This window comes from Zea mays, chromosome 1 (genome assembly GCF_902167145.1).
Source record: "Zea mays cultivar B73 chromosome 1, Zm-B73-REFERENCE-NAM-5.0, whole genome shotgun sequence".
NCBI lineage: Eukaryota > Viridiplantae > Streptophyta > Magnoliopsida > Poales > Poaceae > Zea > Zea mays.
This window is the reverse complement of record NC_050096.1, coordinates 261,478,177-261,491,079: the sequence shown is the minus strand read 5'-3', so window position 1 is coordinate 261,491,079 and position 12,903 is coordinate 261,478,177. Positions and strand designations below refer to the sequence as shown.

The 12,903-nt window shown below is 44.9% G+C and overlaps 1 long non-coding RNA gene across 2 annotated transcripts; it reads left to right on the top strand.

Annotated features, from left to right (window-relative positions):
* The first annotated feature begins 1,020 nt into the window (after positions 1 to 1,020).
* On the top strand, positions 1,021 to 2,659 carry LOC103643738 (uncharacterized). 2 transcript variants are annotated; one of them, XR_002266856.2, is made up of 3 exons: positions 1,030 to 1,857; positions 1,939 to 2,160; positions 2,469 to 2,659. It is a non-coding gene; the product is annotated as an uncharacterized lncRNA (long non-coding RNA). The 2 variants fall into 2 exon arrangements; XR_002266855.2 differs by lacking the exon at positions 2,469 to 2,659 and having other exon boundaries at positions 1,021 to 1,857; positions 1,939 to 2,261.
* The last annotated feature ends 10,244 nt before the right edge of the window (positions 2,660 to 12,903 follow it).

Sequence of the window (12,903 nt, the reverse complement as noted above, 5' to 3'; positions counted from 1 at the left end):
ACAAAACGAATATGACCTTATATTATTACTACAAACTGAACCAAAACTACTGGTCTTAAATTCGAGCAGGAGCGAGTGCAATTTGTTGACCTATGTGGTTGACAAGAAAGGATGCATATTTTTGAGAAAAAAATGGTACACTCTTATTTACAGCAGGGTATCTTTTGGATGCGTCTTTGGTTCACTGTTCAGAAAAAGGACGACCAACCCGTTTTAAAGTTGGTGTATCGAGATTTTTACCAATAATGGATGGCTGTCTTTTCATAGGCTTTTGCTTAGCTCGTAGTTTGGCCTTTTTTCACATCCTTTGCTTCTGTTTGAACTTTATATCAATAAACGATTATGTGCAAAACTTTTGCTGAGTCTGGAATAAAACAGATCTTTATCTTTAAAAAACTATGTGATCCATGACGACCTCAGACTACTTCACCAATCACCACCCGTGACTTTGTACCAGATTACTGTAATGCATTCATCACTACTCAAAAGAAGAAGAAATTTGGACAAACTATTTTTTTTCACTCGAGGAAAGGCATCGGTGGGTCTGGTTGTGGCCTTGTGGGATCCAACGGATAAGCTTTTGAGGAAATGGATTGCCCCACTGTTAGCAGAAAATTATGGGCTGGGCCTAATCAATTTAATGGCCTATGATGGCCTGGCCTGATGGGACCTCAAGGGAGAAGCAGGCTGGGCCACCCGCGAATCTTTTTCGCTGCCGCCACCATGATCCATCTGCGCCGTCGCGTCTTCTTCTCTTCGCCTCATCCTGCTTGGTGGCAGTGGCAGGTGGCTGGCTACCGAAGTATTTTTTTATTAAGTTACTTATATAGTTTGAAATTCTTTAAAAATTAAAGTCTCTACTATACTTAAAGTAAAAATTTCAACGGTCGTTTTAAGTTAAATTTTTTTAAAACACTTTCAACATTTCTTTAGAATTAACCCACACTCCTATATTTCGTCAAATTTTTTCAAAACACTTACAACATTTTTTTAAATCAACCCACACTCCCATATTTCATTGCACGAAACCCTAACAAGCGCCGACGTACGTCTCCTGTCGTTGCACACGCCCTATCTCTCTTTCATCCCTCTCTCGCCACTCCCTCCCCCGCCGCCCTCCTCTTCGCTGCCCCCGCCACTGCCACTGCCCAGACCACATCACCACACCCGCTCGCCAACCAGCTTCCCCACAACCTCGTGAACGAACTGCATCTCCCCGTCGACGCCTACGGCTGGACTAGCCCAGTGGCCGGCGTCATCACAGTGTCGGACGTGATCAATACGACCAAACTCTGGACATGGAAGGGGCTCCAGGCCTCCAACGAACAAAGCTGCTTCACCGACACCGACCACATGATGCAGTTGACGCAAGGAGTCACACATCCGTCTTGATCCCCCTTCTCGCCTTCATTCTCTGCTAATTACCTTCTTCTCGTGTTATTAATTCCTTGGTACAATCAATATGCATGCTGTGGGTAGATGCTTCAATTAGTTACCCTAAAGTCCAACCGCATAGTGGCGGACCCAGAAATTGAAGATAGCCTAGGCGAGATTATCTAATGCTAACAATTATAGCTGATTTTATATAAGAAGACATGTGCATTTGATTTTGATGTGCATTTTTATCCGGTGAGGCAGCCCAGGCTGTGGCCTGTGGTGCCTGGCTAGGGCGTCCGCCACTGCAACCGCATCACACAGATGGAGGAGTCGCTCGTCGCCGGCAAGACGTTCAACCAAGAACAGGAGGAGGTTACCAGCTCCAAGCCCATCGTCGTGATTCTGATCGACGAGCTCGAGCACCTCAGTACCCGCTCGCATCAGCTCTCGCGGAGGAGCTCTCTCCTCATCGCCTAAGTGGTATTTTGTTTTAAGTAATGAATGACATTAGTTCAGTACGATTTTCCCATGACTTAATGTTCCTTTCTTTTTTCTTTGCAGTGACAACTACCTCTGCGATGCAAACCGTAGTGGCAAGCTGCCAAACAAACTTTACTTGCTGGTGGCGTAGTTCTTTCTGGTAGAGGTCTGGGCTCTGGAGACAATGGTAGTGAATTCATTGGAGAAAGGGGTTTTGTTTCCTTTCTTCTTTGGGAGGCGAAGTGGGTTGGAGCCAGAGAGTCCCTAATTTTTTAGTGCATTTTGTTGCAGAAGAGCCACATGGTATGCGCTGTTTTCTATTGGTTGATGGCCGAATTTGCACTTTGTAGTGTGATACAGAAGTTGAACCCTTTAATATAAGGCACTTACTTTTGTTTTCTTTATCTAATTTCTGGCCATCAAGAAATTAGGTAGTATTGTGATGTCATTTCAATCATCTGATGGCTTTGCTGAACTGGTTTCAAACATTTCAAAATTGCACCATTCGAATCTGAATGAGCTTGTGGGATATTATGTCGAACATTGCCAACACTTGCTTGTGTATGATTTCCATATGAATGGATCACTTCATGATCTACTCCACATTTCAGATGACTACAACAAGCCACCTAGTTGGAACTCTCACTTCAAGATGGCACTCGACTCTGCTCGTGCACTCGAGTAAGTGGAATTGAGGAAATAAAGTACATATTTTTTCCTTAATATGGATTCACGAATTTTGGTATTGAATATGTGTGCTCATTAGTACTATACATGATTTTAAATATTGTAGAAATTTCCCTACCATTAATTTGTTATCGATCAGTCATAAGACTTTCTATCATAAGACTTCTGCCGGGCATTTCTTTTACACTTATCTGATTTCCTTCCAGAACTATGACATTTAGAATTTCTGATATACTTGCTTTGTAAAGGGTAAAGACTTGCATTGTTGAACTATTCCATTGCAACAACTCACTAAAACCTAGATGCCTTAGTTAAAATGAATATTAGATTTTCTATGAATTATTGTGGTAAAAAATGGGTGTGGGTTGGAGGGCTTTGGAGATTTGATCTATGTTAATATCTGGTGCTTCCTTTGAATCCATGGAGGTGGCATTTTACCAGTAGGGACACATAGGAAATTCTATATACCAAATGTTATTAGGTACCGTTAAAGGAAACATGCGATTGTATTTCCCTCCAAAAAACTCGACCATAAGGCAAGGGCTAATTGATTGCTCTTGTTTTTTTAAATCGAGTGCAACTCACTTTGGGTTGTAACTTTTGGTAGGATTCATTCTATCGTGGTTTACCTGAGGAACAGTACGAGCATGTGCAAAACTATAAATTTAACCACCATAGGTACTTGATATGCAATCATGTGAAAGTATGCTCTTCTCTTAGTTTCTGGGATTTAGTTTATCTTAGCTGAAAGTAGGTTTCATTCTTTGCCTTGCAGATGCATTTGATACAGATCAACTTTTCGAGTGCATGGGAAAGCTAAAAAAGTGGACAGTCTGTGAATATGTTTATATATGATTTTAAGAATCACATGTGATGCTCTGAAAATTTTAGGAAGGTACGTAGGGAAATAAACTATTGGTGCAAAGACAATATTTTTTTATTCTTTATTATCTAATTTGCATAAACTTGAACTCGAGGTATTTTGTCATGTGATGTGAAGTATATATACTTGTTTTGTACACTTTTATCTTAATAGTTTGTTGGATCAGCCAGAAGAGTTGTCATTGAGTTGATGAAAGGGAATTAGGCTTACACCTAGTCCCTAATTAATTTTGGTGGTTGAATTGCCCAACACAAATATTTGGACTAACTAGTTTGTTCTAGTGCATAAGTTATACAGGTGCTAAAGGTTCACACTTAGCCAATAAAAAGACAAAGTATTGGATTCAACCAAAGAGCAAAGGGACAACCGAAGGCACCTCTGTTCTGGCGCACCGGACTGTCCGGTGTGCCACCGGACATGTCCGGTGCACCAGAGGACCCCGAACTCAAACTCGTCACCTTCGGGAAATTCCAGAGGCGACTCCGCTATAATTCACCGGACTGTCCGGTGTACACCGGACATGTCCGGTGCTCCAAGGAAGAGAGGCCTCAGGAACTCGCCAGCCTCGGGAATTCACTACAGCCGCTCCGCTAAAATTCACCGGACTGTCCGGTGTACACCGGACTGTCCGGTGTAACAGCGGGGCAACGACTATTTCGGCGCCAACGGCTACCTGCGACGCATTAAATGCGCGCCAGAGCGCGCAGGCGTCAGGCACACCCATGCTGGCGCACCGGACAATCTGCAGTGCATGTCCGGTGCGCCACCGGACATCTAGGCGGGCCCAGAAGTCAGAGCTCCAACGGTCGGAACCCAACGGCTTTGGTGACGTGGCTGTCGCACCGGACATGTCCGGTGTGCACCGGACTGTCCGGTGCGCCATCGTACAGACAGCCTCACCAAAACGGCTAGTTTGGTGGTTGGGGCTATAAATACCCCCAACCACCCCACATTCAAGTCATCCAAGTTTTCCACTTCTCAACTACTTACAAGAGCTCTAGCATTCAATTCTAGACACACCAAAGAGATCAAATCCTCTCCAAATTCCACACAACGCCCTAGTGATTAGAGAGAGAGATTTGCTTGTGTTCTTTCGAGCTCTTGCACTTGGATTGCTTTCTTCTTTCTTGATTCTTTCTTGTGATCAAACACTCACTTGTAATTGAGGCAAGAGACACCAATCGTGTGGTGGTCCTTGCGGGAAGTTTGTTTCCCAAGTGATTTGAGAAGGAGAAGCTCACTTGGTCCGAGGGACCGTTTGAGAGAGGGAAGGGTTGAAAGAGACCCGGCCTTTGTGGCCTCCTCAACGGGGAGTAGGTTTGAGAGAACCGAACCTCGGTAAAACAAATCCGCGTGTCACACCTCTTATTCACCTGCGATTTGTTTTCCGTCCTCTCTCGCGGACTCGATTATATTTCTAACGCTAACCCGGCTTGTAGTTGTGATTATTTTTGAGAATTTCAGTTTCGCCCTATTCACCCCCCCCTCTAGGCGACTTTCAATTGGTATCAGAGCCCGGTGCTTCATTAGAGCCTAACCGCTCGAAGTGATGTCGGGAGATCACACCAAGAGGGAGATGGAAACCGGTGACAAACCCACTACAAGCCAAGGGAGCACTTCATCGGAAGAGTCCCGCACCAAGAGGAAGGAGAAGAAGGACTCCTCCAAACGGAAGGAGAAAAGATCTTCCTCTTCTCACCACAAAGAAAAGAAGGAAAAATCTTCTTCTCACAAGTCGCATCGGAAAGGCGACAAGCACAAGAGGATGAGGAAAGTGGTCTACTACGAGACCGACACTTCATCCACATCGACCTCCGACTCCGATGCGCCGTCCGTAACTTCTAAGCGCCAAGAGCGCAAGAAATTTAGTAAGATCCCCCTACACTATCCTCGTACATCTAGATCTACTCCATTACTTTCCGTTCCATTAGGCAAACCGTCAACCTTTGATGGCGAAGACTATGCTAGGTGGAGTGATTTAATGAAATTTCATCTAACCTCACTCCACAAAAGTATATGGAATGTTGTTGAGTTTGGAGCACAGGTACCATCCGTAGGGGATGAAGACTATGATACAGACGAAGTGGCTCAAATCGAGCACTTCAACTCCCAAGCCACAACCATACTCCTTGCCTCTCTAAGCAAGGAGGAATACAACAAGGTGCAAGGGTTGAAGAATGCAAAGGAAATTTGGGACCTTCTCAAAACCGCGCACGAGGGTGATGAACTCACCAAGATCACCAAACGGGAAACGATCGAGGGGGAGCTCGGTCGTTTTCGTCTTCGCCAAGGGGAGGAGCCACAAGATATGTACAACCGGCTCAAAACCTTGGTGAACCAAGTGCGCAACCTCGGGAGCAAGAAGTGGGATGACCACGAGGTAGTTAAGGTTATTCTAAGATCTCTCATATTTCTTAACCCCACTCAAGTTTAATTAATTCGTGGTAATCCTAGATACACACTAATGACCCCCGAGGAAGTTATCGGGAATTTTGTGAGCTTTGAATGTATGATCAAGGGCTCAAAGAAGATCAACGAGCTTGATGAACCCTCCACGTCCGAAGCACAACCGGTGGCATTTAAGGCGACAGAGGAGAAGAAGGAGGAGTCTACCCCAAGTAGACAACCAATTGACGCCTCCAAGCTCGACAATGAGGAGATGGCTTTAATCATCAAAAGCTTTCGCCAAATCCTCAAGCAACGGAAGGAGAAGGATTACAAATCCCGTTCCAAGAAGATTTGCTACAAGTGTGGTAAGCCCGGTCATTTCATTGCAAAATGCCCTATATCTAGTGACAGTGACAGGGGCGATGACAAGAAGGGAAAGAGGAGAGAAAAGAAGATGTACTACAAGAAAAAGGGCGGCGATGCCCATGTTTGCCGGGAGTGGGACTCGGACGAGAGCTCCACCGACTCCTCCTCCGACGAGGACGTCGCCAACATCGCCGTCTGAAAGGGAATTAGGCTTACACCTAGTCCCTAATTAATTTTGGTGGTTGAATTGCCCAACACAAATAATTGAACTAACTAGTTTGCACAAGTGTATAGTTTATACAGGTGTAAAAGGTTCACACTCAGCCAATAAAAAGATCAAGTTTTGGATTCAACAAAGGAGCAAAGAGGCAACCGAAGGCACCTCTGGTCTGGGGGCACCGGACTGTCCGGTGTACACCGGACAGTGTCCGGTGCACCAGAGGACTCCAACTCGAACTCGCCTCCTTCGGGAAGTTTTCAGGCCGGCGCGTTATAATTCACCGGACTGTCCGGTGTACACCGGACAGTGTCCGGTGCTCCAAGGAAGCGCGGCCTCCGGAACTCGCCAGCCTCGGGAACGCGCAGTAGCCGCTCCGCTATAATTCACTGGACTGTCCGGTGTACACCGGACTGTCCGGTGCAACCACGGAGCAACGGCTATTTCAGCGCCAACGGCTCTCTGCGGCGCATTTAATGCGCGCTGCGCGCGCGCAGAAGTCAGGCGCGCCCATACTGGCGCACCGGACAATGAACAGGAGATGTCCGGTGTGCACCGGACAGCCAGGCGGGCCCACAAGTCAGAAGCTCCAACGGTCAGAATCCAACGGCAGTGATGACGTGGCGGGGGCACCGGACATGTCCGGTGTGCACCGGACTGTCCGGTGCGCCATCGAACAGACAGCCTCCACCAACGGTCAAGTTTGGTGGTTGGGGCTATAAATACCCCAACCACCCCCACATTCATTGCATCCAAGTTTTCCAGCTTCCAACCACTATACAAGAGCTAGCATTCATTGCAAAGCACACCAAAAGAGATCAAATCCTCTCCCAACTCCACACAAAGCATTAGTGATTAGAGAGAGTGACTTGTAGTGTTCATTTGAGCTCTTGCGCTTGGATCGCTTCTTTTCTTTCGCATTCTTTCTTGTGATCAAACACTCACTTGTAATTGAGGCAAGAGGCACCAATCGTGTGGTGGCCCTTGCGGGAAGTTTGATTCCCAAGTAATTTGAGAAGAGAAGCTCACTCGGTCCAAGGGACCGTTTGAGAGAGGGAAGGGTTGAAAGAGACCCGGCCTTTGTGGCCTCCTCAACGGGGAGTAGGTTTGAGAGAACCGAACCTCAGTAAAACAAATCCGCGTGTCTCACTTCATTATTCGCTTGCGATTTGTTTTGCGCCCTCTTTCACGGACTCGATTATATTTCTAACGCTAACCCGGCTTGTAGTTGTGATTATTTTTGAGAATTTCAGTTTCGCCCTATTCACCCCCCTCTAGGCGACTATCAATTGGTATCAGAGCCCGGTGCTTCATTAGAGCCTAACCGCTCGAAGTGATGTCGGAAGATCACACCAAGAGGGAGATGGAGATCGGCGAAAAGCCCACTACAAGCCACGGGAGCACTTCATCGGAAGAGTCCCGCACCAAGAGGAAGGAGAAGAAGAAGGACTCCTCCAAACGGAAGGAGAAAAGATCTTCCTCTTCTCACCACAAAGAGAAGAAGGAAAAATCTTCTTCTCACAAGTCGCATCGGAAAGGCGACAAGCACAAGAGGATGAGGAAAGTGGTCTACTACGAGATCGACACTTCATCAACATCGACCTCCGACTCCGATGCGCCATCCGTAACTTCTAAGCGCCAAGAGCGCAAGAAGTTTAGTAAGATCCCCTTACACTATCCTCGTACATCTAGAACGACTCCATTACTTTCCGTTCCATTAGGCAAACCGCCAACCTTTGATGGCGAAGATTATGCTAGGTGGAGTGATTTAATGAAATTTCATCTAACCTCACTCCACAAAAGTATATGGAATGTTGTTGAGTTTGGAGCACAGGTACCATCCGTAGGGGATGAAGACTATGATACGGACGAAGTGGCCCAAATCGAGCACTTCAACTCCCAAGCCACAACCATACTCCTCGCCTCTCTAAGCAAGGAGGAATACAACAAAGTGCAAGGGTTGAAGAATGCCAAGGAGATTTGGGACCTACTCAAGACCGCGCACGAGGGTGATGAACTCACCAAGATCACCAAACGGGAAACGATCGAGGGGGAGCTCGGTCGCTTCCGTCTTCGCCAAGGGGAGGAGCCACAAGATATGTACAACCGGCTCAAAACCTTGGTGAACCAAGTGCGCAACCTTGTGAGCAAGAAATGGGACGACCACGAGGTGGTTAAGGTTATTCTAAGATCTCTCATTTTCCTTAACCCCACTCAAGTTCAATTAATTCGTGGTAATCCTAGATATACTCAAATGACCCCCGAGGAAGTTATTGGGAATTTTGTGAGCTTTGAATGTATGATCAAGGGATCAAAGAAGATCAACGAGCTTGATGAACCCTCCACGTCCGAAGCACAACCGGTGGCATTCAAGGCGACGGAGGAGAAGGAGTCTACACCAAGTAGACAACCAATTGACGCATCCAAGCTCGACAATGAGGAGATGGCTTTAATCATCAAAAGCTTTCGCCAAATCCTCAAGCAACGGAAGGGGAAGGATTACAAATCCCGTTCCAAGAAAGTTTGCTACAAGTGTGGTAAGCCCGGTCATTTCATTGCAAAATGTCCTATATCTAGTGACAGTGACAGGGGCGACGACAAGAAGGGAAAGAGGAGAGAAAAGAAGAGGTACTACAAGAAGAAGGGCGGCGATGCCCATGTTTGCCGGGAGTAGGACTCGGACGAGAGCTCCACTGACTCCTCCTCCGACGAAGACGCCGCCAACATCGCCGTCACCAAGGGACTTCTCTTCCCCAACGTCGGCCACAAGTGCCTCATGGCAAAGGACGGCAAAAGGAAGAAGGTTAAATCTAAATCCTCCACTAAATATGAATCCTCTAGTGATGATGATGCTAGTGATGAGGAGAATAATTTGCGTACCCTTTTTGCCGATCTTAACATGCAACAAAAGGAAAAATTAAATGAATTAATTAGTGCCATCCATGAGAAGGATGATCTCTTGGACTCCCAAGAGGACTTTCTAATCAAGGAAAATAAAAAGCATGTTAAGGTTAAAAATGCTTATGCTCAACAAGTTGAAAAATATGAAAAATTGTCTAGTGAACTAAGCACTTGCCATGAGACTATAGACAACCTTAGAAATGAAAATGCTAGATTAAATGCTAAGGTTGATTCTCATGTTTGTAATGTTTCAATTCCCAATCTTAGAAATGATAATAATGATTTGCTTGCTAAGATTGAAGAATTAAACATTTCTCTTGCTAGCCTTAGAGTAGAAAATGAAAATTTAATTGCTAAGGCTAAAGAACTAGATGTTTGCAATGTTACAATTTCCGATCTTAGAGATAATAATGATATATTGCGTGCTAAGATCGTTGAACTTAATTCATGCAAACCCTCTACATCTAGTGTTGAGCATGTTTCCATTTGTACTAGATGTAGAGATGTTGATATTAATGCTATTCATGATCACATGACTTTGATTAAACAACAAAATGATCATATAGCAATATTAGATGCTAAAATTGCCGAGCATAACTTAGAAAATGAAAAGTTTAAATTTGCTAGAAGTATGCTCTATAATGGGAGACGCCCTGGCATCAAGGATGGCATTGGCTTCCAAAGGGGAGACAATGTCAAACTTAATGCCCCTCCTAAAAACTTGTCTAACTTTGTTAAGGGCAAGGCTCCCATGCCTCAGGATAACGAGGGTTACATTTTGTACCCTGCCGGTTATTCCGAGAGCAAAATTAAGAAAGTTCATTCTAGGAAGTCTCACTCTGGCCCTAACCATGCTTTTATGTATAAGGGTGAGACATCTAGCTCTAGGCAACCAACCCATGCTAAGTTGCCTAGTAAGAAAACTCCTAATGCATCAAATGATCATGACATTTCATTTAAGACTTTTGATGCATCTTATGTGCTTACTAACAAATCCGGCAAAGTAGTTGCCAAGTTTGTTGGGGGCAAACACAAGGGCTCCAAGACTTGTGTTTGGGTACCCAAAGTTCTTGTTTCTAATGCCAAAGGACCCAAAACCGTTTGGGTACCTAAAGTCAAGAACTAAAATTGTTTTGTAGGTTTATGCATCTGGGGGCTCAAGTTGGATACTCTACAGCGGGTGCACAAACCACATGACAGGGGAGAAAAAGATGTTCTCCTCATATGAGAAAAATCAAGATCCCCAACGAGCTATCACATTCGGGGATGGAAATCAAGGTTTGGTCAAAGGCTTGGGTAAAATTGCTATATCACCTGACCATACTATTTCAAATGTTTTTCTTGTAGACTCTTTAGATTACAATTTGCTTTCCGTATCCCAATTATGTCAAATGGGCTACAACTGTCTATTCACTGATGTAGGTGTCACTGTCTTTAGAAGAAGTGATGATTCAATAGCATTTAAGGGAGTGTTAGAGGGTCAGCTATACTTGGTAGATTTTGATAGAGCTGAACTCGACACTTGCTTGGTTGCTAAGACTAACTTGGGTTGGCTCTGGCACCGCCGACTAGCCCATGTTGGAATGAAGAATCTTCATAAGCTTCTAAAGGGAGAACACATTTTAGGACTAACCAATGTTTATTTTAAGAAAGACAGGATTTGTAGCGCATGCCAAGCCGGGAAGCAAGTTGGCACTCATCATCCACACAAGAACATCATGACTAGTGACAGGCCACTGGAACTCCTACACATGGACCTATTCGGCCCGATCGCTTACATAAGCATCGGCGGGAGTAAGTACTGTCTAGTTATTGTGGATGATTATTCTCGCTTCACTTGGGTATTCTTTTTACAGGAAAAATCTCAAACCCAAGAGACCTTAAAGGGATTCTTGAGACGGGCTCAAAATGAGTTCGACTTAAGGATCAAGAAAATAAGAAGCGACAACAGGACGGAGTTCAAGAACTCTCAAATTGAAGGCTTCCTTGAGGAGGAGGGCATCAAGCATGAGTTCTCTTCTCCCTACACACCTCAACAAAATGGTGTAGTGGAGAGGAAGAATCGAACTCTATTGGACATGGCAAGGACCATGCTTGATGAATACAAGACTTCTGATCGGTTTTGGGCTGAAGCGGTCAACACCGCCTGCTACGCCATCAACCGGTTATATCTACACCGAATCCTCAAGAAGACATCCTATGAACTCCTAACTGGTAAAAAGCCTAACATTTCATATTTTAGAGTCTTTGGTAGCAAATGCTTTATTCTTATTAAAAGAGGTAGAAAATCTAAACTTGCTCCTAAGACTGTAGAAGGCTTTTTACTTGGTTATGACTCAAACACAAGGGCATATAGGGTCTTTAACAAGTCCACTGGACTAGTTGAAGTCTCATGTGACGTTGTGTTTGATGAAACTAACGGCTCTCAAGTAGAGCAAGTTGATCTTGATGAGATAGGTATTGTAGAGGCTCCATGCATCGCGCTAAGGAACATGTCCATTGGGGATGTGTGTCCTAAGGAATCCGAAAAGCCTCCAAATACACAAGATCAACCGTCCTCCTCCACGCAAGCATCTCCACCAACTCAAAATGAGGATGAAGCTCAAGTTGATGAAATAGAAGATCAAGCAAATGAGCCACCTCAAGATGACGGCATAGATCAAGGGGGAGATGCAAATGATCAAGACAAGGAGGAAGAAGAACAAAGGCCGCCACACCCAAGAGTCCACCAAGCAATCCAACGAGATCACCCCGTCGACACCATCCTCGGCGATATTCATAAGGGGGTAACCACTAGATCTCGTGTTGCACATTTTTGTGAACATTACTCGTTTGTTTCCTCTATTGAGCCACACAAGGTAGAGGAAGCACTACAAGATTCGGATTGGGTGGTGGCAATGCAAGAGGAGCTCAACAACTTCACGAGGAATGAGGTATGGCATTTAGTTCCACGTCCTAACCAAAATGTTGTAGGAACCAAATGGGTCTTCCGCAACAAGCAAGATGAGCATGGTGTGGTGACAAGGAACAAAGCCCGACTTGTGGCCAAGGGATACTCCCAAGTCGAAGGTTTGGATTTCGGTGAAACCTATGCACCCGTAGCTAGGCTTGAGTCAATTCGCATATTATTAGCCTATGCTACTTACCATGGCTTTAAGCTTTATCAAATGGACGTTAAAAGTGCCTTCCTCAATGGACCAATCAAGGAAGAGGTCTATGTTGAGCAACCTCCCGGCTTTGAAGATAGTGAGTATCCTAACCATGTCTATAGGCTCTCTAAGGCGCTTTATGGGCTAAAGCAAGCCCCAAGAGCATGGTATGAATGCCTTAGAGATTTCCTTATTGCTAATGGCTTCAAAGTCGGAAAGGCCGATCCTACACTCTTTACTAAAACTCTTGAAAATGACTTGTTCGTATGCCAAATTTATGTTGATGATATTATATTTGGGTCTACTAACGAGTCTACATGTGAAGAGTTTAGTAGGATTATGACACAGAAATTCGAGATGTCTATGATGGGGGAGTTGAAGTATTTTCTAGGATTCCAAGTCAAGCAACTCCAAGAAGGCACCTTCATTAGCCAAACGAAGTATACTCAAGACAT